This window comes from Vulpes vulpes, chromosome 16, assembly GCF_048418805.1.
Source record: "Vulpes vulpes isolate BD-2025 chromosome 16, VulVul3, whole genome shotgun sequence".
In the NCBI taxonomy this organism is placed as follows: Eukaryota; Metazoa; Chordata; class Mammalia; order Carnivora; family Canidae; genus Vulpes; species Vulpes vulpes.
The window spans coordinates 38,026,149-38,051,976 of record NC_132795.1 but is presented as its reverse complement, the minus strand read 5'-3'; the positions used below and the strand labels follow the sequence as shown (position 1 = coordinate 38,051,976).

The window sequence follows — 25,828 nt, the reverse complement described above, 5'->3', positions numbered from 1 at the left end:
CTACTAACCTCTCCTTATGATGTGTAGACCTTGCCCTCATTTGCAGGAAGAACAGAGTACTCCTTCATATCACGAAACAAGAACTTGACTTCTTCACACCACCGCCTGAGCACTGACATGGTGTTTGTAGTTGGCACCATGGCGTCTGCACATAATCAAGAAATGGTGCTGACCACTGTGCTCCTTTAATGATCAACTGCCTTAAACTCCTTTAAAAATCCATGGGCCAGGGAGAAACCTGGGAGTTGCCTTCTGGACAAGAGTCTGCCTTTTCCCCAGGTGGCTGGCCTCTGAATAAAGCTCAGACTCTTTTCCAATCAAAATTAGTCTCTTGAGTATTGATTGGCCTTTCAAGCAACAAGCGGCTGAACTTGGGATTCAGTAACAGTTTAGCTATTTAGCTACAAAGGATATTTCTTTAATAGAAATAGTACTATTCAGATTATTCTTTTCTTCTTAAAAGAGCTCGGTAGCTTGTGCCCTTCAAGAAAAATTGTTTATCTAAATTATTGAATTCATTGTCATTAAAGCTGTTTTAATTCCCTCGTTATTCTTTAAATACATACCTATAGAATTGGTGTTTTTTTTAAATTTTTATTTATTTATGATAGTCACACACACACACACACACAGAGAGAGAGAGAGAGAGAGAGAGAGAGAGGCAGAGACACAGGCAGAGGGAGAAGCAGGCTCCATGCACCGGGAGCGGGACGTGGGATTCAATCCCGGGTCTCCAGGATCGCGCCCTGGGCCAAAGGCAGGCGCCACCCAGGGATCCCTAGAATTGGTGTTAATGTCACCTCTCTCATTCTTGATTTTATAATTTGTATGTCCTTTTTAAATTTTTGATTATGTTGGCTAGAGACCTATCAATTTTATTTTTGTCTAATGTATTAATTTTCTAGGTAGCATAACAAATTACCACAGATTCAGGGGCTTCAAACAGTGTGCATCTATTACCTCGCAGCTTCTCTAGATTAGAAGTTTTAAAATGGTGTAGCTGGGGCAGCCCCAGTGGTTCAGCAGTTTAGTGCCTGCCTTCGGCCCAGGGCATGATCCTGGAGACCCAGGATGGAGTCCAGCATCCGGCTCCCTGCATGGAGCCAGCTTCTCCCTCTGCCTGTGTCTCTACCTCTCTCTCTGTCTGTGTCTCTCATAAAAAATAAATAAATAAAATCTGTGCTCGCTTCGGCAGCACATATACTAAAATTGGAACGATACAGAGAAGATTAGCATGGCCCCTGCGCAAGGATGACACGCAAATTCGTGAAGTGTTCCATATTTTTGCTGTTTGGAAAGATAGAAAGAGATGGAGTACTTCCAAATTTGTTCTATGAGGCCAGCATCACCTTAATTCCAAAACCAGACAAAGACCCCACCAAAAAGGAGAATTACAGACCAATATCCCTGATGAACATGGATGCAAAAATTCTCAACAAGATACTAGCCAATAGGATCCAACAGCACATGAAGAAAATTATTCACCATGACCAAGTAGGATTTATCCCCGGGACACAAGGCTGGTTCAACACTCGTAAAACAATCAATGTGATTCATCATATCAGCAAGAGAAAAACCAAGAACCATATGATCCTCTCATTAGACGCAGAGAAAGCATTTGACAAAATACAGTATCCATTCCTGATCAAAACCTTTCAGAGTGTAGGGATAGAGGGAACTTTCCTCGACATCTTAAAAGCCATCTACCAAAAGCCCACAGCAAATATGATTCTCAATGGGGAAGCACTGGGAGCCTTTCCCCTAAGATCAGGAACAAGACAGGGATGTCCACTCTCACCACTGCTGTTCAACATAGTACTGGAAGTCCTCGCCTCAGCAATCAGACAACAAAAAGACATTAAAGGCATTCAAATTGGCAAAGAAGAAGTCAAACTCTCCCTCTTCGCTGATGACATGATACTCTACATAGAAAACCCAAAAGCCTCCATCCCAAGATTGCTAGAACTCATACAGCAATTTGGTAGCGTGGCAGGATACAAAATCAATGCCCAGAAATCAATGGCATTTCTATACACTAACAATGAGACTGAAGAAAAAGAAATTAAGGAGTCAATCCCATTTACAATTGCACCCAAAATCATAAGATACCTAGGAATAAACCTAACCAAAGAGGTAAAGGATCTATACCCTAAAAACTATAGAACACTTCTGAAAGAAATTGAGGAAGACACAAAGAGATGAAAAAACATTCCATGCTCATGGATTGGCAGAATTAATATTGTGAAAATGTCAATGTTACCCAGGGCAATTTACACGTTTAATGCAATCCCTATCAAAATACCATGGACTTTCTTCAGTGAGTTAGAACAAATTATTTTAAGATTTGTGTGGAATCAGAAAAGACCCCGAATAGCCAGGGGAATTTTAAAAAAGAAAACCATAGCTGGGGGCATCACAATGCCAGATTTAAGGTTGTTACAGGTTGTACTACAACGCTGTGGTCATCAAGACAGTGTGGTACTGGCACAAAAACAGACACATAGATCAGTGGAATAGAATAGAGAACCCAGAAGTGGACCCTGAACTTTATGGTCAACTAATATTCAATAAAGGAGGAAAGACTATCCATTGGAAGAAAGACAGTCTCTTCAATAAATGGTGCTGGGAAAATTGGACATCCACATGCAGAAGAATGAAACTAGACCCTCTCTTTCACCATACACAAAGATAAACTCAAAATGGATGAAAGATCTCAATGTGAGACAAGATTCCATCAAAATCCTAGAGAAGAGCACAGGCAACACCTTTTTTGAACTTGGCCACAGTAACTTCTTGCAAGATACATCCACGAAGGCAAAAGAAACAAAAGCAAAAATGAACTATTGGGACTTCATCAAGATAAGAAGCTTTTGCACAGCAAAGGATACAGTCAACAAAACTCAAAGACAACCTACAGAATGGGAGAAGAGATTTGCAAATGACGTATCAGATAAAGGGCTAGTTTCCAAGATCTATAAAGAACTTCTTAAACTCAACACCAAAGAAACAAACAATCTAATCATGAAATGGGCAAAAACATGAACAGAAATCTCACAGAGGAAGACATAGACATGGCCAACATGCACATGAGAAAATGCTCTGCATTACTTGCCATCAGGGAAATACAAATCAAAACCACAAAGAGATACCACCTCACACCAGTGAGAATGGGGAAAATTAACATGGCAGGAAACCCCAAGTGTTGGAGAGGATGCGGAGAAAGGGGAACTCTCTTGCACTGTTGGTGGGAATGTGAACTGGTGCAGCCACTCTGGAAAACTGTGTGGAGGTTCCTCAAAGAGTTAAAAATAGACCTGCCCTACGACCCAGCAATTGCACTGTTGGGGATTTACCCCAAAGATACAGATGCAATGAAACGTCGGGACACCTGCACCCGGATGTTTCTAGCAGCAATGTCCACAATAGCCAAACTGTGGAAGGAGCCTCGGTGTCCATCGAAAGATCAATGGATAAAGAAGATGTGGTTTATGTATACAATGGAATATTACTCAGCAATTAGAAATGACAAATACCCACCATTTGCTTCGTGGATGGAACTGAAGGGTATTATGCTGAGTGAAGTAAGTCAATCGGAGAAGGACAAACAGTGTATGTTCTCATTCATTTGGGGAATATAAACAAGTGAAAGGGAATATAAGGGAAGGGAGAAGAAATGTGTGGGAAATATCAGAAAGGGAGACAGAACATAAAGATTCCTAACTCTGGGAAACGAACTAGGGGTGGTGGAAGGGGAGGAGGGCGGGGGTGGGTGTGAGTGGGTGACGGGCACTGAGGGGGACACTTGACGGGATGAGCACTTGAGTGTTATTCTGTATGTTGGTAAATTGAACACCAATAAAAAATTAATTTATTAAAAAAATAAATAAATAGAATCTTTAAAAAAAATGGTGTAGCTGAATCCTCTTCTAGGGTTTATTCAGACTGTTGGCCAGGGTTGGGTTCCCATATGGAGGCTTCGCTTGGGAACGGTCCACTTTCAAGTGCACTTAGGTTGTTAGCAGGATTTATTTCCTTGCAGCTATGAAACAAAGAAACCAATACTCTTTCTGATTTCCAGCTAGGGGCCACCCTCAGCTCCTAGATGGTGGCTTCAGCTTCTTGCCATGTAGGCCTCCAATCATCTTGTTTCTTGAAATCCAGCAAGGTAAAAAGAAAGCAAATCTGCTAGCAGGATGCAGTAATGGAATGTCAAATGTGACAGTATCATGAGAGTCACAGCCCATAAAGTTTGACCTACAGAATCACTGGAGTGACATCCGATTACCATTAATATATACTTCAGTTTTACTTTGATTTTTGCTATCTTGGTATATCTCTTCCCATTTAAAAATTTTTAACCCATCTGGATCTTTAGAATTCCACAGCTAAAGGGAGAGAAGAGGCCACATTGAAGAAGGACAAGATCCGTGCATATTAAAGGTGGAATTCTTCATTTTACTTCAGTAAATACTGAGCAAAGAAAAAAAAAAACGACGACAACCAATGATGGGATGAGCACTGGGTGATATGCTATATGTTTGCAAATTGAACTCCAATTTAAAAAAACAATAAAAAAATCCCTGTTTCTTATAGTAAACTAATCATATCATGGTTTTGTTTGTTTGTTTTCTTGGTTTTTTTTTTCTCCCCAATCTGACAATTTTACTCATTAATTGAAGTGGTTAGAGCATCTATATTTAATATGATCTTTGTCCCATCTATTTTTCCTTCCCATGTTCCTTTTTTTCCACCTTCTTTTAGAAGTTATCCATGTTAACATCTTTGTTGGCATATTAATTATAACTTATTACGTTATAGTTGTGGTTGGTTTGCTGTTTATAGCATATATTTCAACCTTATTGGTCTAATTTAAATACATCATCCTACTTGCACAGTACAAGGACCTTACAGTAGTGCTGTAGATGGAAGGTTAATGTCCCCTCAAAATTCATATGTTGAAATCTAATCCCAATGTGATGATATTTGAAGGTGGGACATTTGGGAGATGATTAAGTCATGAGGGATCAGTACCCTTATAAAAGAGGCTCCAGAGGCCTCACTTGCTCCGTCAGGCATGCAAGGACACAGTGAAAAGATGGACATCTATGAACTAGGAAGCAGGCACTGAATCTGCTGGTGCCTTGATCTTGGACTTCTCAGCTCCTGGAACTGTGAGAAATACATTTCAGTTGTTTATAAATCACCCCGTCTGTGGTATTCAGTTGTAGCAGTTGAATGGATTAAGACAAATAGTATACTTCCATTTAGAGCCTATTTGCTGCACTCTGCTTATGTTCTCCTGTCTGGCTGCAGTCTGGAAACTCTGTCAAGGCAGTAGACTGAGGCAATTGTAGGGCTCTCCTCATTTGTTTCTTGTCTCTTGGGGATCACTGTCCCTTATTGCTTCATGTCTTGCATTTTGAAAACCAATACTTCAAATATTTTGCCCATTTCTGTTGCTATTTCATGTAACGGGTAAACTCAATTTCTGTTACTACATCTTGACCAAAAAGCAGAAATTCTTAGTCAATTTTCAACAAGTAGCAGACATTCATATATGTATGAGTGAAAAAAATCATTTACATATATATGAATGAAAAACTATACAAATAATATAAGAACTAATATATATGGTCTATCTCGGGGTTTTTTATATGGTCTCTCTTTAAAGAGGTTACATTTTTTCCCTTCTGTTAGGTGGTTAGGAGGAATAGAAATCCCATTTTATCTTTATGCAATCTCAGGAATTGAGATGATTCTAACCTGGACTTCATTTTTTGTAAAGACCAGTTTATTTCTGGTATACTTCTTGAGATTCCAATTCTAAATGTCAAGATTTAGTGAATCTCCCTGCTGGCCTCTGGGCGATAATTTTTAGTCCTCTAGCCCCATGTGAATGTAAAAAAAATCTCAGCTTCTAAGCATCTCAATGACCTCTATTACAATTTGCATATATTTTTAGGATTACAAGTGCTTCTGTATGCTGGAGTAACCAGCCTCTCAGGAATTCCTTCTTTTCCTGTTCCATTTTCATCAGTGATGTGTTAGCTCTCTGATGCCTTCAAGGAGAATTTTTTTAAAAATATGCGGTACCGGTTCTCTATTTTTTTTTTATTTCTTTTTTTTGGTAGTACTCTATTTGTTCTCAGCTAACCTTGGGGTTGGTCCAAATGACCTAATGTGTCAGCACCAGAAGTGAATGTGCCCTGATTTTCTATTTGTTTGCTTGTTTTTGCGTGTTAAATATCCAATTTTCCTGATATTTTTTAGTAAGAAAATTTTCAAACCTAAGAAAACTTCAAAGAATTTTATATTCAACATCTACATATCTGCCACATAGCTTTTACAATTGTTAACTTTTGGAGCTCCAGTGGCGCAATCGGTTAGCGCGCAGTACTTATACTACAATTGTTAACTTTTTGTATATTTGCTTTGTCTGTCTACCTCAACTTTTAGGCATTTTAAAGTAAGTTGTAGACAACTGTATACTTGATCTAGAAACAGCTCAGTATGCATATATGCAACTAGACTTTTTTGTTTATGGTCTTTGAAGTTTACATAGTGTAAAATGCAGAAACTTTTAGTCTATCATTCTATGGTTACTGACATGCATGCACCTATGTAACCCAAGCCACTCTCAAGATAAAGAACCTTTCTGTCATCCCCAAAGATTCTCTCATGCTCCTTCCCTGTCAGTTCTCCATGTTCTTATTTTTTTCATTATAATGGATGAAAAAAGGCAACCACTGTTCTTATTTTTTTCATCATAATTGAATTTTGCTTGGTCTAGAATTTTATATAACGGTTATCAGATAGTAAGCACATTCTTTCTTTTTGCTAATGCTTCCTTTATTCAGCATATTTTTAGTTCCATCCATATAATTGAATGTAGAAGTTCGCTTCTTTTTATTGCTGACCTACACATCATTGTATAAGTGTACTCCATTTTGTTTATCCATTCTCATGTGGACATCTGTTTTCCTTTCTCTTAGATAAATACCTAGGAGTAGAAGTGCTTGATTATAGTTTCCTATATTATTATGATTCAGAAAGGAATAGATGGAAGAGTCCCTGCTGATGAGTTCTTCTTCTTGGAGAGAGTAGGGGTAAGGGTATTGGGGTGTGCATATGCCTCAGGGTACAAAGTCTTAAGTTAGAATCTGTTTCTCTGCCCTGGACTGCCCTGTTTAAAATCTTCCTTCTTTAACTATAATCATGTAGTACTTGAGATCTAGAAGGTGGAGAAAGGGGAAATGTGTAATGCTTAACTTAGCTCATCTATCTGCACCTGCTGTTGCATGCTTTCTATCCCAAGTAGACTCTAATACCACCTGTTTTTTTCTAGCCATGCCCTAATATGTTCTGAATCACTTGTTTTTTTTAAAAAATTTCACAATGGCACAGGGACAAGCCATGTAGTTCACCCAGGGCTGTGTAGGGAATAGAAAAGAGCACATAGAAAAACAAATTTTTGCTTCTTCTCCAATGTCCTCTCCTTTGTGCCTGGCCCTCTTCTACTCTCAGCTGCTATTCTCTTTCCACCCTCATCCCCTTCTCCACACTGAGACTTAACCATATTTAAGTGGCTCAAGAATTTTTCAGCATTTAAAGACAAATACCATATGATTTCCCTGATATGTGGAATTTATTTGTTCCATATATCAACATTTGTTTATTTGAGCAAAGGGAAAAAAAAGGAAGGAGAGCAAACAAATGAGCAATGGGAAAGGGTGGGGGAGGCAAATCAAGAAACAGACTTTTAACTACAGAGAACAAACCGATAGTTACCAGAGGGGAAGTAGGGGGGGGGCGGGTAAATAGATGGTAGGTATTAGGAGTGTACTTGTCATAACAAGCACTCGGTAGTTACGGAATTGTGGAATCACTGTATTGTGCACCTGAAGCTAATATAACACTGTATGTTAACTAACTGGAATTAAAATAAAAATTTAATTAAGAAAATAATTTCTCAGATTTTTAAAATTGGTTTGACAAATCCAAAAGCTTCTGCATTTCCGGGTGCTTCTGAACTATGTCAGATTTATTGAAATATACTGCAGTGATACCGATACACAGAATATTTTTTTAAGTCAGAGTCATAGTGATAATTAATTACATTAGTGTAATTGCCCCTTTCAGGTGTGCAATTTGATTAAAAGTTTTTGCCAACATATAAAATCATGTAATTAGTCCTACAGTGAAGGTATAGAATTGTTTTACCACCCTGAAAAGTTCCCCTTTATACTCAATCTCTTCCCCTACCACAGTCCCTGATCTGGTTTTTATCTCTATAGTTTTGTGTTTTCTAGAACATCATATAAATTAAGTCATACAGTATGTAGTATTCTATGTCTTCTTTCTTTTACTTACTATAATGTTTTTGAAATTTATTTATGCTGTTATGTATATTGGTAGCTCATGGAACCAATATTTTTATTACACTAAATTAATTCAAAAGAGTTAATAGGCAACATAGTAATCTATTCTCCGGAGAAGGATTTATTGAACTAGTCCCAGGGAGCTTCAGCTCTATAAAATAAGATTCTCATCCCCCTATTCAAATTATTTTTCAACCCATTAATAATTTGTATATCATCTTTTATATTTCACATCCTTATTTTTTCCCTTTCCTTTTTTTTTTTTTAATTTTTATTTATGATAGTCACAGAGAGAGAGAGAGGCAGAGACAGAAGCAGGCTCCATGCACCAGGAGCCCGATGTGGGATTTGATCCCCGGTCTCCAGGATCACGCCCTGGGGCAAAGGCAGGCACCAAACTGCTGCGCCACCCAGGGATCCCTCCCTTTCCTTTTATAAATGAAAGCTCTGAACAGAGGTTCACTGTTTTTCAGAAAAGCAAACTTCAATTAAATGCATTTGGAAATGCTTCATGATATATCCTCTTCCTGGGGATTCATTTCAACATACCTAGGGTTCAGAAAAATTCTGGATTAAAGAAATCTAACTAATGTTGTTTAACTTAGCATTTTCCAAATTATTTAAACTGTAGAAAAGCACTGCCTGAGAGAATTTTCTATAGTGATAGAAAAACCTATATCTGTGGTGTCCAATCTAGTAGCCATTAGCCACCTGTGGCTTTTGAACACTTAAAGTACAACTGAGAAATTGAATTCTTAATTTTCCTTAATTTAAATTTGAATCGAAATAGCCACGTGTGTCTAGTGGCTTTGTTTGTAGTGAATAGTGCAACTGTAGAGTCTTTTGAATTTTTCTGCTCATAATATTTTTTACAGTCTTACTGAACTATTATTCCACATAGGATTGACTACATAATTTGCAGAGCCCAAGCCAAAATGAAAACATGAGCCCCTTGTTCAAAAAGTAGGAAAAGAGTGTCTTTAAAGGTGCTTCAGTATAAAGTATTTCCCCCTTCTGTGCTCTATTGACTTGTCATGATATTTTTTCATTTGCTATTGTTCTTAGTAAAGGTAAAACTGTAAATTTTGTCCCAATTGGAAAGAAGGATTTGGCCATGAAGACTATTCCAGGCAGAGGAAACAGCATGGGCAAAGGTCCTGAGGAAGGAGTGAGCTTGGCATATTCACTGAACAGCAAGGAGGCCGGTATGGCTGGAACAGAGAGAGAGCAAGGGACAAAGAGAAAGGAGGTGTGTTTCCAGACATCAGCAGGGTCTACACCATGTAGAGTCTTGGCAAAAATTGATTTTTTTAAAGTTGTGGTATAACACGCATAACATAAAGTTTACCATGTGAATCATTTTTAAGTAAGACCCTGAATAGCCAGGGGAATTTTAGAAAAGAAAACCATATCTGGGGGCATCACAATGCCAGATTTCAGGTTGTACTACAAAGCTGTGGTCATCAAGACAGTGTGGTACTGGCACAAAAACAGACACATAGATCAATGGAACAGAATAGAGAACCCAGAAGTGGACCCTCAACTTTATGGTCAACTAATATTCGATAAAGGAGGAAAGACTATCCATTGGAAAAAAGACAGTCTCTTCAATAAGTGGTGCTGGGAAAATTGGACATCCACATGCAGAAGAATGAAACTAGACCACTCCCTTGCACCATACACAAAGATAAACTCAAAATGGATGAAAGATCTAAATGTGAGACAAGAGTCCATCAAAATCCTAGAGGAGAACACAGGCAACACCCTTTTTGAGCTCGGCCACAGTAACTTCTTGCAAGATACATCCACAAAGGCAAAAGAAACAAAAGCAAAAATGAACTATTGGGACTTCATCAAGATAAGAAGCTTTTGCACAGCAAAGGATACAGTCAACAAAACTCAAAGACAACCTACAGAATGGGAGAAGATATTTGCAAATGATGTATCAGATAAAGGGCTAGTTTCCAAGATCTATAAAGAACTTCTTAAACTCAACACCAAAGAAACAAACAATCCAATCATGAAATGGGCAAAAACATGAACAGAAATCTCACAGAGGAAGACATAGACATGGCCAACATGCACATGAGAAAATGCTCTGCATCACTTGCCATCAGGGAAATACAAATCAAAACCACAAAGAGATCCCACCTCACACCAGTGAGAATGGGGAAAATTAACAAGGCAGGAAACCGCAAATGTTGGAGAGGATGCAGAGAAAAGGGAATCCTCTTACACTGTTGGTGGGAATGTGAACTGGTGCAGCCACTCTGGAAAACTGTGTGGAGGTTCCTCAAAGAGTTAAAAATAGACCTGCTCTACGACCCAGCAATTGCACTGCTGGGGATTTACCCCAAAGATACAGATGCAGTGACACGCTGGGACACCTGCACCCCTATGTTTCTAGCAGCAATGTCCACAATAGCCAAACTGTGGAAGGAGCCTCAGTGTCCATCGAAAGATGAATGGATAAAGAAGCTGTGGTCTATGTATACAATGGAATATTCCTCAGCCATTAGAAACGACAAATACCCACCATTTGCTTCAACATGGATGGAACTGGAGGGTATTATGCTGAGTGAAGTAAGTCAATCGGAGAAGGACAAACAGTGTATGTTCTCATTCATTTGGGGAATATAAATAATAGTGAAAGGGAATTTAAGGGAAGGGAGAAGAAATGTGTGGGAAATATCAGAAAGGGAGACAGAACATGAAGACTCCTAACTCTGGGAAATGAACTAGGAGTGGTGGAAGGGGAGGGGGGCGGGGGGTGGGGGTGACAGGGTGATGGGCACTGAGGGGGGCACTTGACGGGATGAGCACTGGGTGTTATTCTGTATGTTGGTAAATTGAACACCAATAAAAAATAAATTTATTATTAAAAAAAAGAGTAATATGGTTCCCAAAGCATGGGAGGTAACAGTTCTACCTTCCTTTCCACCTTAATCTATACAAAGTGTATTGCACTCTGAGTGCTAAGGATTCAGACAAATTGGGTCATGTTCCAAAAAGAGGAAGCAGTATGCAGGAAGCAAGAATTTGTCTTTAAAGAACTAAAGATCTTTAGCCTAAAGAAGAGATGGTGCAGGGAAAAATAAAATCGCTTCTTAGATATTAAAAAAAAACCCAGTGGCTAACAGCAGCAAGCATTTTCTCTCACGTACAGGCCCAGGGGTATGCTGGTTGGATGGGTTTCAGGCTGCAGGTCAGCCAGGGCTTTCCTCCAAATTTTGGATGTGGGTCTGCTCCACAGTTCTCAACCTTCTCTTGAAACCAGCAACCCCCGGACCATGCTCTCCTCATGGTGGAACATAGGAGCACAGGAGAGGGGCAAGCACACAGCCCATTGAAAACTACTGCTCACCTTACATCTGCAGGCATTGCGACGATCAAAGCAAGCCACATGGTCTCAGTCAGTGGGCAGGGGTGTCGACTCCACCAACAGGGAGAGGAGCATGAGTATTTGCTAAATCATAATCCAATCTTATCTGATACTATGCTTTGGACTTAATTTCCCAACTAGTTTTTCTGATTCTGTACCTGTGTGGTGCTATGAGAAAGATGAATATGAAGTTGCTGCCAAGTTCTCTGAATCTGGACTCTACCAGGAGGTTGTGTGTCTGTGGGTCTATTATTCAATATATTGGGAGGACTTCTTTGGAGAGCTGACTGACTCATCATATGCCACCATTTCTCTACAACACAGAGTAAAAGCGAGCCTGGGAGGACAGTATGGAAGACATGGTGGTGTTCTTGGATGCTGGGATTCATGGTGCTCACTACCAGGCACAGCAGGAGCTGTGGTATTGGTTCCTGGGCAGACATGCGTGCACATGAGCAGCAGTCAGACTCAGCAAGCTTAAAATGAGACTTTCACACTCCTTGGCAGCCTATAAAATCCATGAACATTGATATAATGGCTTCATTGTGTAGCATGACAAGATAGCTGTGGGACAGAAAAGACTTTGCTGTGTAGATGTCTCCGGGCACACCATGACAGAAGTCACCAAGAGCTCTTAGTCTATTTTTTTTTGAAGTATTCTAAAAAGAGGGTAGATTTTTTTGTTTGATTATTATTTGTTATTATAAACTCTATAGCAAGTGAGGAAGGTAACAATTGTCTACACTGTCTATGAAGAGATGTAAACTTTCCAGTTCAGAAGCCCTTGAAGGAGGGTTGGCTTTCACAATAGGAACTTTTTTTTGGCTCTCAGGTTCCTAGGAGGAAAAATCCAAGGAAATAATTACATACTTAACATGCTTTGTTATATGTAATTTGACCTGGAGTATAGATACCACTGATTTACAAGTCACTGAGTTGTTGCACAAACATCTCTAGCTTTAGCACCTTTTTTGGGGGATGCAAGTGTGGATGCTTTTGTCAAAGACCAACAAGTGCTTCAGAAATGAGGCAAATATCTGTCCCCGTGACGAAATATACAACCCTCATCCCCGATCTCATAAAACCAAAGATTATGGCTGTACCCTGATGAGGTAGGACTACTATCACACTGTTGCCCATACCTTAACCTAACTGTGGCAGCGGCCAGGATTGCTAATCTGCAGTTGATGCAGTGCTGGTGTCCAAAGGTATAATTACAAGTGCATTGTTGGATACGTTGTTATCAATTGGTGGCTCTAGCTTCTGACTAGAGCATCAAAGTCCAGTTAATTCATTCTGTGGCTCTGGATTTTAGCCTTTGAGCTGATCTGCACCTGGAACAGAAGTTCTTAATTGGAAAGGGCTTCCGTGGATCCGTGAAGCCAATACATGTGTATGGAAAACTAGGGCACAGAAGTATTATGACATTTACTGAGAAGTATATCCACAGCTTTTAATAGATTCTCAAAGGGGTTGAGGACACGAAAAGCGCATGAACTACAAATTTAGAACATTGTTTATAAGGGAAATGGCTTTTCAGATCCAGAAAAACAACTTACAAACAGGCTTTTGGAAGCCAGCCTGTTGGGAAGTGGAGCGTTACAAATGCATCTTGTAATGATGAGTCATGCTAAAATATTATTTTATGAAAATTTCAGCAAATGTTTGGTTTGATTTTACTCTCAGTACAAATTGATCTTAAAGCGTTCTTACACTTCTTAACCCCTCTCCTTCTCTCTGACATTCTCCAAGGCACCCAGGGGCTCCAATAGCAGACATTTCTATGAAATGATTTATTTAGGCTTTTGTATTCCTAATCCCACATCTAAAATGTATCCAAGTCCACAAAGGTCCTTTCCTCCGGAGAATCAACGGGTCAGAGGCAAGAGAGAGAAAGAGAATGTGCAAAGCTGCGGTTGAATGTGAAAAATAGAAGTTTGGGGCTGAGGACATTCTGTCAGAGAGTGACTTGGTTGATCTTTAGGGATTCGTAAATAACTGAATTCTGAATAAACTCAGCCCTGACCCAGGCCTTTTTAAAGTTCAAAAAATCAAGGGCTAATTTTGTGTGTTCTTGCTGAATTTTCACATGGTCCCCAGTGTCTGCTTCCAGCTGGAACTGGACGTGGAAATACTTATACTGAAATAACATTAGGAAGGGAGTCCCTGTGAGGTTTCTGATCACGCAGGAATGGAGAAAAACTGAAAGTCCCTAGAGACTGCTTCGTATATTATTTTCATTTTTTCTTCTGCTTCATCTTAAGAAAGTCTCTGGGCTGACAAGGATTTGTCTATAAGAGATTTTCTGGAGACCCATCAGCCTTAGCTCTCCTTGGAAATCCCAGCATTAAAGAAGCTTACAATCAAGTGAGTTTATCTGCCTGTGAATCGCTCAAGCAATCATCCCTCCCAGCAATGTTGGCATTTCCGGGCGCTGCCGTATTTTTGAGTTAACCTTTCTTTCCTGACAATGAATTAAGTGACAGTGATTTCTGACAAATTGAGTGAACTTTTCTTTGAAGGAGCAGCTGGAAAATATGTTTCTGGTTTCTTTCAGGTTATGTTTCTGGTTTCTTTCAAAAAGCAATTTATGTATTTATTTTTGCATAGAGCCTGCTAAGATTACCAGGAACCAGAACACATATTAGTCAAAATGTAAATACCAATTTTACATGACCCTAATATGGGATTTCTATATTCTAATTATTCACATATGACATACCACAGCCAATAATCCCTTAAGAGTATATTCGTGTGGTAAGAGGGACTGCATATGGAGGAGCAACGAGTTTTAACAGAAGCAGCAGGAGCAAAGAAGCCAGATCCAGGCATCAGACCCCTGAGCTCTTTGCTTCTGCATTTACCTGGCAGGGGTGGTGGGTCCTGTCAGCAACTTCTCTACAGGCTTAGGGCACATGAGAAAGGACAGAAGTCCCCCTTCCCAGCTCTGAAGTCTACTGTGAGTTGAAACCAGTTTTGTCTTGGGCTAAAGGAGATGGGGCACATCTATGTCATGCATTTTGCTTGTGTGTCATGCTGTGCTGTTTACCGAATACAAAACCAATTGACCACATTTTCATATTAGGTAGCGAAATTGTACTTCGAGAATATAATACTTCTAAGGGAAGAAACAGGAAGAAAAAGATACTTCCAGAAATCTCAACAAAAAGAGAACTCCCAAATCTTAGCTAACTTGGGAAATGCTTTTTCATATTTTCATTTTCCTAACAGATCCTAAATTAACTGAAAGAGTTTTCTGAGTGATTTCAGATAAACAAACAGAATATTCTTTCTTGAATATTCCAAAGTTGAAGTCTCATATCATATTACAAGGTCCTCATGGGCAAACACTATATCTTGTTTATCTTCAGGTTACTGGATTTTTTTGTTTGTTTGTTTTGCTTTTAATTCCTTAGAGCTTAGCAGAGCACTGGCAGATAGGAGAGGCTCCATGAATGTTCATTTCATTTGCTCAATTTGGTCAAATGGAGTTTACAGACTTCTAAGTTTTTGTTTTTTTTTTTGACTTCCAGGTTTTAAGCTCAAATTTCAAGCATGAACATCTTTGAGCAAAATTGTTAAGTGGAAAAATGTGCCTCCAAAATCCATCCGCCATCCCTGTCACTGCGTACATCCCAGCTGCCAGTATAATTTTGCTGTTCCCTGGTTGAGATTTTGTCTTTCCATTGCAACATGATCACTAGGACTATTTCTCTCAATTAAGCAGTTTCTTGATAAATTGAGAGCAGGTCATGGTGATACAGTGGGGGAGATAGCCACATAACTTATTTGCTTTCAGCCCCTGGGAATAATACTTGTGGTAATAATACTTGTGGGAGATATTTTAGGGTGTGGTGCCCTGGGATCACAAATCACATCAAGCAGGAAATAGCCCGAGTTTTAGTCTTAGTTATAAGGACTAGAGAGGAAGCAACATAATACCCCTGAGACAACACAGTCTTTCCCCTCATTTTGCAGTTGGGAAAACTGAAAACTAGATCATAAATGACTATTAAATTTGACATTATGAGTTAGGGTCGGAGTTAGAAATAAAAATAAGAGACTGTACTAAACTTTCTACCATATTAAGTCTTTCTTACCCAATGATGTATAAATTGACTTGATTTACAACTCTGACTCTTTCTTTAGAAAATTGTAGTTATATTTTCCCATGATTAATATATGTAATAAGTAAATCCTGGCATATCCAGTTTTCTAATTCAGTATACATTATGATCATGAAGCTCAATAAGCCTTTTATAATTCAAATATGGTGACTTTTTTTTTCTTTTTGAGGGAAATCATATTTGCTATGTACTAAATTTGGATGAAATGTTTTTCTTCCATGTGTCTGTCATTTCACCCAAGTGTTTGTTTTTTTTTCACCCAAGTGTTGAAGATTGGGTAGTGAAATTTTTATTAGACTGTGACATTAACATAATATTTATATGGAAAGTCTTACTGATTTTTAAAAGCTATTCCAAGGGTATATCTTTGCCACAAACTACAATTTATGTTGAATTCTTTTTGCATAATTTTAATATTCCAGCTTTTCCTCAGAAACAGAGTAGAATGCAAAAGAGTAAAACTGGACCACTTTCTTATACCATACACAAAAGTAAAGTCTAAATGAATTAAAGACCTAAATGTGAGATGTGAAACCATAAAAATCCTAGAAGACAACATAGGCAGTATTCTCTTTGCTATTGGCATCAGCAACTTTTTTCTAGATATGTCTCTAAGGCAAGGGAAACAAGCAAAAACGAACTATTGGGACTACACAAAAATAAAAAGCTTTTCCCAGCAAAGAAAATTATCACAAATCGAAAAGGCAACCTACTGAATGGGAGAAGATATTTGCAAATGGTATATCCAATAAGGGGTTAATATCCAAAATATATAAAGAACCCAACACCAAAAAATCAAATAATCCAATTAAAAATGAGCAGAGCATTTGAACAGACATTTTTCCAGGAAAGACACACAGATGGCCAAACAGATACATGAAAATATACTCGACATCACTAATCATCAGGGGAATGCAAATGAAACCAAAATGAGCTATCATCTTACATTTGTCAGAATGGCTAAAATAAAAAGGACAAGAAATAAGGGTGCTTGGGGGCTCAGTTGGTTAAGCAGCTGGCTCCTGGTTTCAGCTCAGCTCATGATCTCATGGGTCAAGAGACTGAGCCCCAGGTCAGGCTCCATGTCAGCATGGAGTCTGCTTGAAGTTTTTCTCCCTTGGCCTCTCCCCCGACTTGTGCATGCACTTTCTCCCTTTCTCTCTCATATAAATAAACCTTTAAAAAAAGAGAGAGAGAAGAAACATAAGTATTGGCGGTGATGTGGAGGAAAAGGAACACTTACACACTGTTGGTGGGAATGCAAATTGGTGCAGCCACTGTGTAAAATAGTGTGGAGGTTCCTCAAAAAATTAAAAGTAGAAATACCATATGATCCAGTAATTCAGCTACAGGGTATTTACCCAAAGAAAAGAAAAAACACTAATTCAAAAAGATATGCACCCTTTGTTTATTGAAGCGTTATTTACAATAGCTGAGATATGGAAGCAATAATCAATAGATGAATGGATATATATCATGTGAGATATATATATTATGCATATATATGTATGCATATCTTATATATGTGTGTATTCAGTCATAAAAGAGTGATATTTTGCCATTTGCTGCAACATGGATGGATCCAAAGGTATTATAACTGAAATAAGTCTGAAAAAGACAAATGTCGTATGACTTCTCTCATTCACTTATATGTAGAATCTAAAAAACAAAACAAATAAAAAGCAGAAACAGATCCACATATACAGACCACAAACTGATTATTGCCAGAGGGGAGGGGGCTGAGGGATGGGCAAAACAGGTGAAGGGGAGCAGGTGGTACAGGCTTCCAGTTACGGAATGACTATGTCACAAGAATGAAAGGAACAGCATGAGTTTAATGGTATTATAATGGCATTGGGTGGTGACGGGGCAGGGGCTACATTTGTGAGCACAGCATAATGTACAGAGTTGTCAAATCACCATGTTGTACCCCTGAAACCAATATAACATTGTATGTCAACTATACTTCCAAAAAGAAGCACAGAGTAGAATAAAAAACAACTATTTAAGTTATTTTTAAGTCTTTAACTTTGGGGGGTAAGCAGCCTTCTTCATAAACAAACTATCTTATTAATTAGGTTTTATCAAATTTATCTAACAAAATTTATTTAATAATGCAATTTAAGATACAGCAATATTCTACTTATATTTTGGGTGTGTGAAATAAAACAAAGGATAAACTTCCCCCACTCTATCCCACATGGCAATGGCAATTGTTTAGGGAGGTATTTGAATATTTTTGATAGGAAGAATATGGTTTTGAGATCTGATTAATAAGAGAAATATCTATATTCCTTTAGCACCCTTTATTCATGACTTTCTGCATGCCCTGGTCATACTTATTAAGTCAATAGATTAGGGCACTTAATGATTGGAAATATAGCACAGAAATATAGCTTTCTCCATATGTGTTGTCAGCTGGTAATTCTAGATAATACTCCAGTGATTATAGCACATTTTAGAATAGATAACTTCTAAGACAAATTCCTAAGGACTTAGAGGGTAAATCCATCCTTGAGGAGTAATTCATCACTGATTTTGGCTACTTTATGCCTGAAGCAATGGTTGACGCTTCTGTTTCACACAACTTTCAGAAGTGCCAAATTACACTTCTAGAGCCATGGAACCTCTGGGATTTCATAGGGCATTCTTTAAATTCTTTTAAATTTAAAAGATTTATTTATTTTAGAAAGGGAGAGAGAATGTGAGTGGGAGAAGGGGCAGAGGGAGAAGGAGAGAGAATCCTCAAGCAGATTCCCTGCTGAGTTCAGAGCTTGACTCAGGGCTCCACAAGGGGCTCAATCCCATGACCCAGGAAGGAGAACATGACCTGAGCTGAAATCTAGAGTCAGCCACTTAACCAACTGAGCCACCCTGATACCCCCATTCTTCTCTCTTTAACCTTAGCCATTAGATAGAAAAACCCTTACATTCTGTGTCATATTGGATTCTGCATTAATGAACCCCACATGTGCTGGACTGTTTATGGCTTCAAAATGTAGGCAGAAAAAGAATGTTTGCTGCTGGTGAATGTGTTCTTAGTTAACTGAAAAATGTGATGATCTTTATACGTTGTGAATGATAGTATTGTTTCTAATTGACTTAATGCCAGTTTGTGGTTCTCAGTATTCATTTGCTAATTTAAACTCTGTGATTTCTGTGCGAAGACACTAGGGAAATACAAAAAAGCATGGAAGAACATTTATTTTTTTGTTTGTTTGTTTGTTTTTATTAATTTTTATTGGTGTTCAATTTACCAACATACAGAAAAACACCCAGTACTCATCCCGTCAAGTGTCCACCTCAGTGCCCGTCACCCATTCCCCTCCAACACCCGCCCTCCTCCCCTTCCACCACCCCTAGTTCGTTTCCCAGAGTTAGGAGTCTTTATGTTCTGTCTCCCTTCCTGATATTTCCCAACATTTCTTTTCCCTTCCTTTATATTCCCTTTCACTATTATTCATATTCCCCAAATGAATGAGAACATACACTGTTTGTCCTTCTCCGATTGACTTACTTCACTCAGCATAATACCCTCCAGTTCCATCCACGTTGAAGCAAATGGTGGGTATTTGTCGTTTCTAATGGCTGAGGAATATTCCATTGTATACATAAACCACATCTTCTTTATCCATTCATCTTTCGATGGACACCGAGGCTCCTTCCACAGTTTGGCTATTGTGGACATTGCTGCTAGAAACATCGGGGTGCAGGTGTCCCAACGTTTCATTGCATCTGAATCTTTGGGGTAAATCCCCAACAGTGCAATTGCTGGGTCGTAGGGCAGCTCTATTTTTAACTCTTTGAGGAACCTCCACACAGTTTTCCAGAGTGGCTGCACCAGTTCACATTCCCACCAACAGTGTAAGAGGGTTCCCTTTTCTCCGCATCCTCTCCAACATTTGTTGTTTCCTGCCTTGTTAATTTTCCCCATTCTCACTGGTGTGAGGTGGGATCTCATTGTGGTTTTGATTTGTATTTCCCTGATGGCAAGTGATGCAGAGCATTTTCTCAAGTGCATGTTGGCCATGTCCATGTCTTCCTCTGTGAGATTTCTCTTCATGTCTTTTGCCCATTTCATGATTGGATTGTTTGTTTCTTTGGTGTTGAGTTTAAGAAGTTCTTTATAGATTTTGGAAACTAGCCCTTTATCTGATATGTCATTTGCAAATATCTTCTCCCATTCTGTAGATTGTCTTTTAGTTTTGTTGACTGTATCCTTTGCTGTGCAAAAGCTTCTTATCTTGATGAAGTCCCAATAGTTCATTTTTGCTTTTGTTTCTTTTGCCTTTGTGGATGTATCTTGCAAGAAGTTACTGTGGCCGAGCTCAAAAAGGGTGTTGCCTGTGTTCTCTTCTATGATTTTGATGGACTCTTGTCTCACATTTAGATCTCTCATCCATTTTGAGTTTATCTTTGTGTATGGTGAAAGAGAGTGGTCCAGTTTCATTCTTCTGCATGTGGATGTCCAATTTTCCCAGCACCATTTATTGAAGAGACTGTCTTTCTTCCAATGGATAGTCTTTCTTCCTTTATCGAATATTAGATGACCATAAAGTTCAGGGTCCACTTCTGGGTTCTCTATTCTGTTCCATTGATCTATGTGTCTGTTTTTGTGAACATTTAACCAGAAAATCTGTATCATAATAAATCTCCCAGTAACCTGTGTAACAACTGCTGTCTTAGTGTTTATGATACTTAAAAAAATTAAGTATGAAGCAACATCGATTGTCAGCAAACAGACCTGAGGTACTACCTCCATTAATTATAAATTTGGAAAATAATGCAGCCTATGTTGGGCATTAAAACATGTATTTAAAAATTTTGAGTTCTGCTGTGTTCATCCTTTAGACAAAAAATTCTAATCTCAACTACACACAAAGAGCAGAGAGAACATTGTTTTGGTGCATCAACTCAAAAGGCACTCGGTGTTCTATATTTCATAAGCAAATAATATGTATTGCAATGTATTCCAATAAATCTGGCACTCAAATTTGAACACTGACAACCTTTCCATTTAAAACCTTTGTTAGAAAAAAATAAAAAGAAAATAAAACCTTAGTTAGACACAGAATCTTGTTCATTTTTGCATAGAAGGAGTTGTAGAAAGAGAAAGCCTTGTGAAAATATTTAATTACCTTTTCAAGCTAAACATGCATTAATGAACTTGCAACTTGGTTAGATATTCAGATATTGAAAGTTATTGTGCAAGAAATGAGTGCCTATCTGGATAATCTCCCTATCTTAAGGTAGACTCATTAATTAATAACTTTAATTCTATTTGCAATCTTGCAAATAGAAATAGAATTTCTAGAATAGAAAAAGGAAATAGAATTTCCTTCCACTATGCAATTAAAATTTCCTTTAAAAGTGAAAGAGGGAGGCAGATGGTGAAGTCAGAATGAGTCGATATAAGAACTTGATCAACCATTGCTGAATTTGAAGAAGAGGCTGTAAAGCCAACAAATGCGGGGACCTTCTAGAAGCTGGTAAGGCAGGAAACAGATTCTCCTCTAGAGTCTCCAAAGAGGGATGCAGACCTGTCAACACTGAGATTTTAGCCAAGTGAGACCCATTTTGAATTTCTAATCTACAGAACTGTAAGATAATAAACTTGTGTTGTTTTTGAGAAAAAAAAAGTAAAAAGAAAAAAGTCCATAGTGGAAGAAGGTAGCATGTAAAACTAGTCAAGGGGGAATATCCATGAGAAAATATCCTGGGGAAACTGAGAAATAGCTGGAGAACGATTGTATGACAAGTTGTTTGCATTTAGAGGAGAGGTTTCACCATCATACTTCTGCACAATAAAAGGCAAAATAATTTTCTCCTCTAGTTACAGGTGTTGGGAGTGTGGGGCATACAGCAGATGAAGCTAAAAGTAGAATTTTATTATAATCCTTATTTTATGTCATCAGAAGAGATTTTTGCGTATTTTTAATGTGTCTTTTATTAAAATGAGAGGTATATAACTCAGTCATCAGGACCTAAAAAAGACAAAAAGGACCTTTTAACAAATTTTGTAACAAAGGTAAACTAACAAGTCTTTTAAAAGTTGACCAACACTCATGTGAGGTGGATTTCTTACCTACTTGGCTACATGTCACAACATGACATTTTTTTCCCCCATTTTCACACTTGCTTTTTAAAATTTGGAATCAGATTCCACTCTTGAGTCCTAACTTATGATCTATGCTGTTACTAATTTTCTGCCTATAAAAGTTATTCTTTCACGCTTGTTGAGACCAATGAAAATTTTACCCCTTTTAAAAAGATATTCTTGATTTGATTCTTAAATTTACATAATGTGGATTATTTTTTAAGGATAAAAAGAAATACCATGTAATAATAGTTTTTATTGTCCTGAACATTTTTAAGAGTCATTGCTAAGTGACTTTTAGGAATGGTACTTTCCACGTAAAGAGACCTTTCTTTAACATAATATGTCAGAGAAGTTGAAAAGGTGATTGAATATTCTTTATGAAAATCACAAATGGAAGGGAATATTCATGTTTGTTGAAAAAATCTATTTTATTGATTGGTCGCCTTCTTCTAAGAACTTTTATAGAATCTGAATACTTGACATGAAGGAACACGATGTAGTTAGAAGAGCCTAGAGTTTGGACTCTAACCCTAGTACCAACACCAAATAACTGTGGTTTTGAGCAAGTGACTTGACCACTCTGAAGAAGCCAAAGTCTACAAATCTGAGGAACTTCCATCTGAGAATACCTGAGTAATTTACCCCTGAGCACATGCTAGGAAAGTCCTAAACAGCTGGACACTGTGATGAGGAATGACTGAGACGAGGATTAAGTAATATTTATCACAGGAGGTGGTTCTAACAATGGCAAAACCAAAAAAATACATTCATGTATTTACTTCTTTTATTCAATGAAAATTTGTTGAGCATTTACTATGTGCCATGTACTAAAGATCTAGTGATGAATAAGGCAGACAATAGTCTCATTCTTATAGACCTTGTGTTTAGTGGGGGAAGCAGAGAATAAATAAACCAAAAGAGAATTTTGGAGAGTTGATGAGTCATGAAATAACACAGGACAATGTTACAAAGTGGGAGGGGTGGTAGTGATGCTATTTTATTTTATTTTATTTTATTATTATTTTTTTTTAGTGATGCTATTTTAGTTCGGTGTTTAGAGAAAACCTTTCATGGTGATGTTTAAACTCAGAGATAATAAAAATAGTTAACAGTAAGGTGTTCCAAAGATGGAGAGTATAGATAGAGCAAGTAAGTACAAAAGCCTAAGATGGAAATAAGCTTGGCCCAGCTGAGCAACAGAAGACCAGTGTGACTGGAGTGTTGTCAGTTATGAGCAAAGCGATGAGAGAGATGCAATTCTAGAAGGAGGTAGGGGTCAGCATCTGTATTAAGTACATCGTACTTGATGTCTCTGCTTGGATGTCTGCCATACATCTCAAACAACATGGCTAAAATGGAACCTTGATCCTCCCCTCCACACCTGTCCTTCTTGAAGCATATCACCACCACCAACGTTCCAGGGATCATCCTTGATGGCTCCCTTTCTCTCACATGCAAGATTTGATCTATCAGTAAGTGTGATCAGTAATTACATGATTCCACCTCATTACCATTGTCACTGTTTATTGTTCTAGTCCAGGTCTCCATCATCTCTTCCTGGAAATAATGCGATAGCTCCCTGTATGATTTCCTGACTTTATTCTTATTCTCTCCCTCCATTATCCATTTTCTTTATAGCAGTGAAAGGAATGTGTTGAAAGTGCAAGTTGGATCATGTTATTCTACTTTTTAAAATCTTTCAATGGCTTGTCTCTGAACTATGTCTTAATGATAGTCCCTACTTAATCACCCACATAAATGCTAGGTTAGCATGATTGGCAGAAAAAAAAAAGAATTTCTTGTAGGAAAAGAAAACAACATCTGTTATTTCCCGAGTTGTTCATTTTAGTCATTCTGACCAGTGTCAGGTGGTATCTAATTTTGGTTTTGACTTGTATTTCCCTAATAGTGAGTGATGTGGATCATTTTTTCATGTATCTGTTAGCCATTTGCATGTCTTCTGGAGAAATGTATGCCCATGTCTTCTGCCCAGTTTTTGACTGGATTTTTTTTATTTTGGGGGGGGGGGGTTGAGTTTGATAAATTCTTTATAGATTTCGCATACCAGCCCTGTATCTGATACGTCATTTGCAAATATCTTCTCCCATTCCATAGGTTGCCTTTTAGTTTTGTTGATTTTTCCTTTGCTGTGCAAAACCTTTTTATCCTGATGAAGTCAAAATGCTCATTTTTTGCTTTTGTTTTCCTTGTCTCTGGAGACATGTCTAGCAAGAAGTTGCTGCAGCTAAGGTTAGAGGGTGCTGCCTGTGTTCTCCTCTAGGAATTTGATGAATTCTTGTTTCACATTTGGGTCTTTCATCCATTTTGAATTTATTTTTGTGTGTGGTGTAAGATCCCATTTCATTCTTCTGCATGTGACTATCCAATTCTCCCAACACCATTTATTGAAGAGACTGTCTAAAGCCAGCAGGAGATGGGAAATAATAAAGATTAAAGCAGAAGTCAATGATATATAAATAAAAAAAGAACCACTAGACCAATGAAACTAGGAGCTACGTCTTTGAAAGAATTAACAAAATTGATAAACTCCTAGCCAGACTTATCAAAAAGAAAAAAGACCCAGATAAATAAAATCATGAATGAAAGAGGAGAGATCACACAACCAACACTGCCAAAACACAATTATATGCCAACAAATTAGGCAATCTGGAGGAAATGGATAAATTTCTAGAAACATATAAACTACCAAAACTGAAACAGGAATAAGCAGAGAATCTGAAAAGACCCATAACCAGCAAAGAAATTGGATGATTAATAAAAAAAAAAATCTCCCAACAAACAAGAGTCCAGAACCAGACGGCTTCCTAGAGGAGCTCTACCAAACATTTAAAGAAAAATTAATACCTATTCTTTTGAAACTGTTCCAAAAAATAGGATTGGAAGGAAAACTTGCAAACTCGTACTATGAGGCCAGCATAAACTTGATCCCAAGACCAGATGAAGACTCCACCAAGAAGGAGAATTACAGACCAATATCCCTGATGAATATGGATGCAAAAATTCTCAACGGTATATTAGCCAATAGGATCCAACAGTACATTAAAAGGATTACTCACCACAACCAAGTGTGATTTATTCCTGGGCTGCAGGGATTGTTCAATATCTGCAAATCAATTAACGTGATACACCACATTAATAAAAGAAAGGATAAGAATCATATAATCCTCTCAGTAGATGCAGAAAAAGCATTTGACAAAATACAGCATTTTTTCTTGATAAAAACTCTCAACAAAGTAGGGACAAAGGGAGCATACCTCAACATCATAAAGGTCATATAAGAAAGATCCACAGACAATATCAACCTCAATGGGGAAAAACGGAGCTTTTCCTATAAGGTCAGGAACACAACAGGGATGTCCACTCTCACCACTGTTCAACATAGTACTAGAAGTCCTAGCTTGAGCAATCAGGAAACAAAAAGAAATTCAAGGCATTCAAATTGGTAAAGAAGTCAAACTTTTACTCTTCACAGGTGGCATGAAAGTCTTATGTAGAAAACTCAAAATACTCACCCCCAAAATTGCTAGAACTGATACAGGAATTCCGCAAAGTTGCAGGATATAAAATCAATGCACAGAAGTCTGTTGCATTTCTATACACCAACAATGAAGCAGCAGAAAAAGAAATCCCATGTATAATTGCACCAAAAAACCATGAGGTACTTAGGAATAAACCTAACCAAAGGGGTAAAAGATTTGTACTCTGAGACCTATAGACCACTTATGAAAGAAATTGAGGCAGACACAAAGAAATGGAAAAAACACTCCATGCTCATGGATTGGAAGAACAAATATTGCTAAGATGTCTATACTACCCTAAA

The 25,828-nt window shown here is 38.0% G+C and overlaps 1 long non-coding RNA gene and 1 other non-coding gene across 2 annotated transcripts in view; one reads left to right on the top strand and one right to left on the bottom strand.

The window, feature by feature from the left end:
* The window catches only part of LOC140595843 (uncharacterized), a 295,277-nt gene that overhangs the window by 113,293 nt on the left and 156,156 nt on the right, over positions 1-25,828 (bottom strand). The gene's annotated exons all lie outside the window — the stretch shown is intronic.
* LOC112922425 (U6 spliceosomal RNA) lies at positions 1,180-1,286 on the top strand. The gene has a single exon (XR_003235436.1). It is a non-coding gene; the product is annotated as a U6 spliceosomal RNA (small nuclear RNA).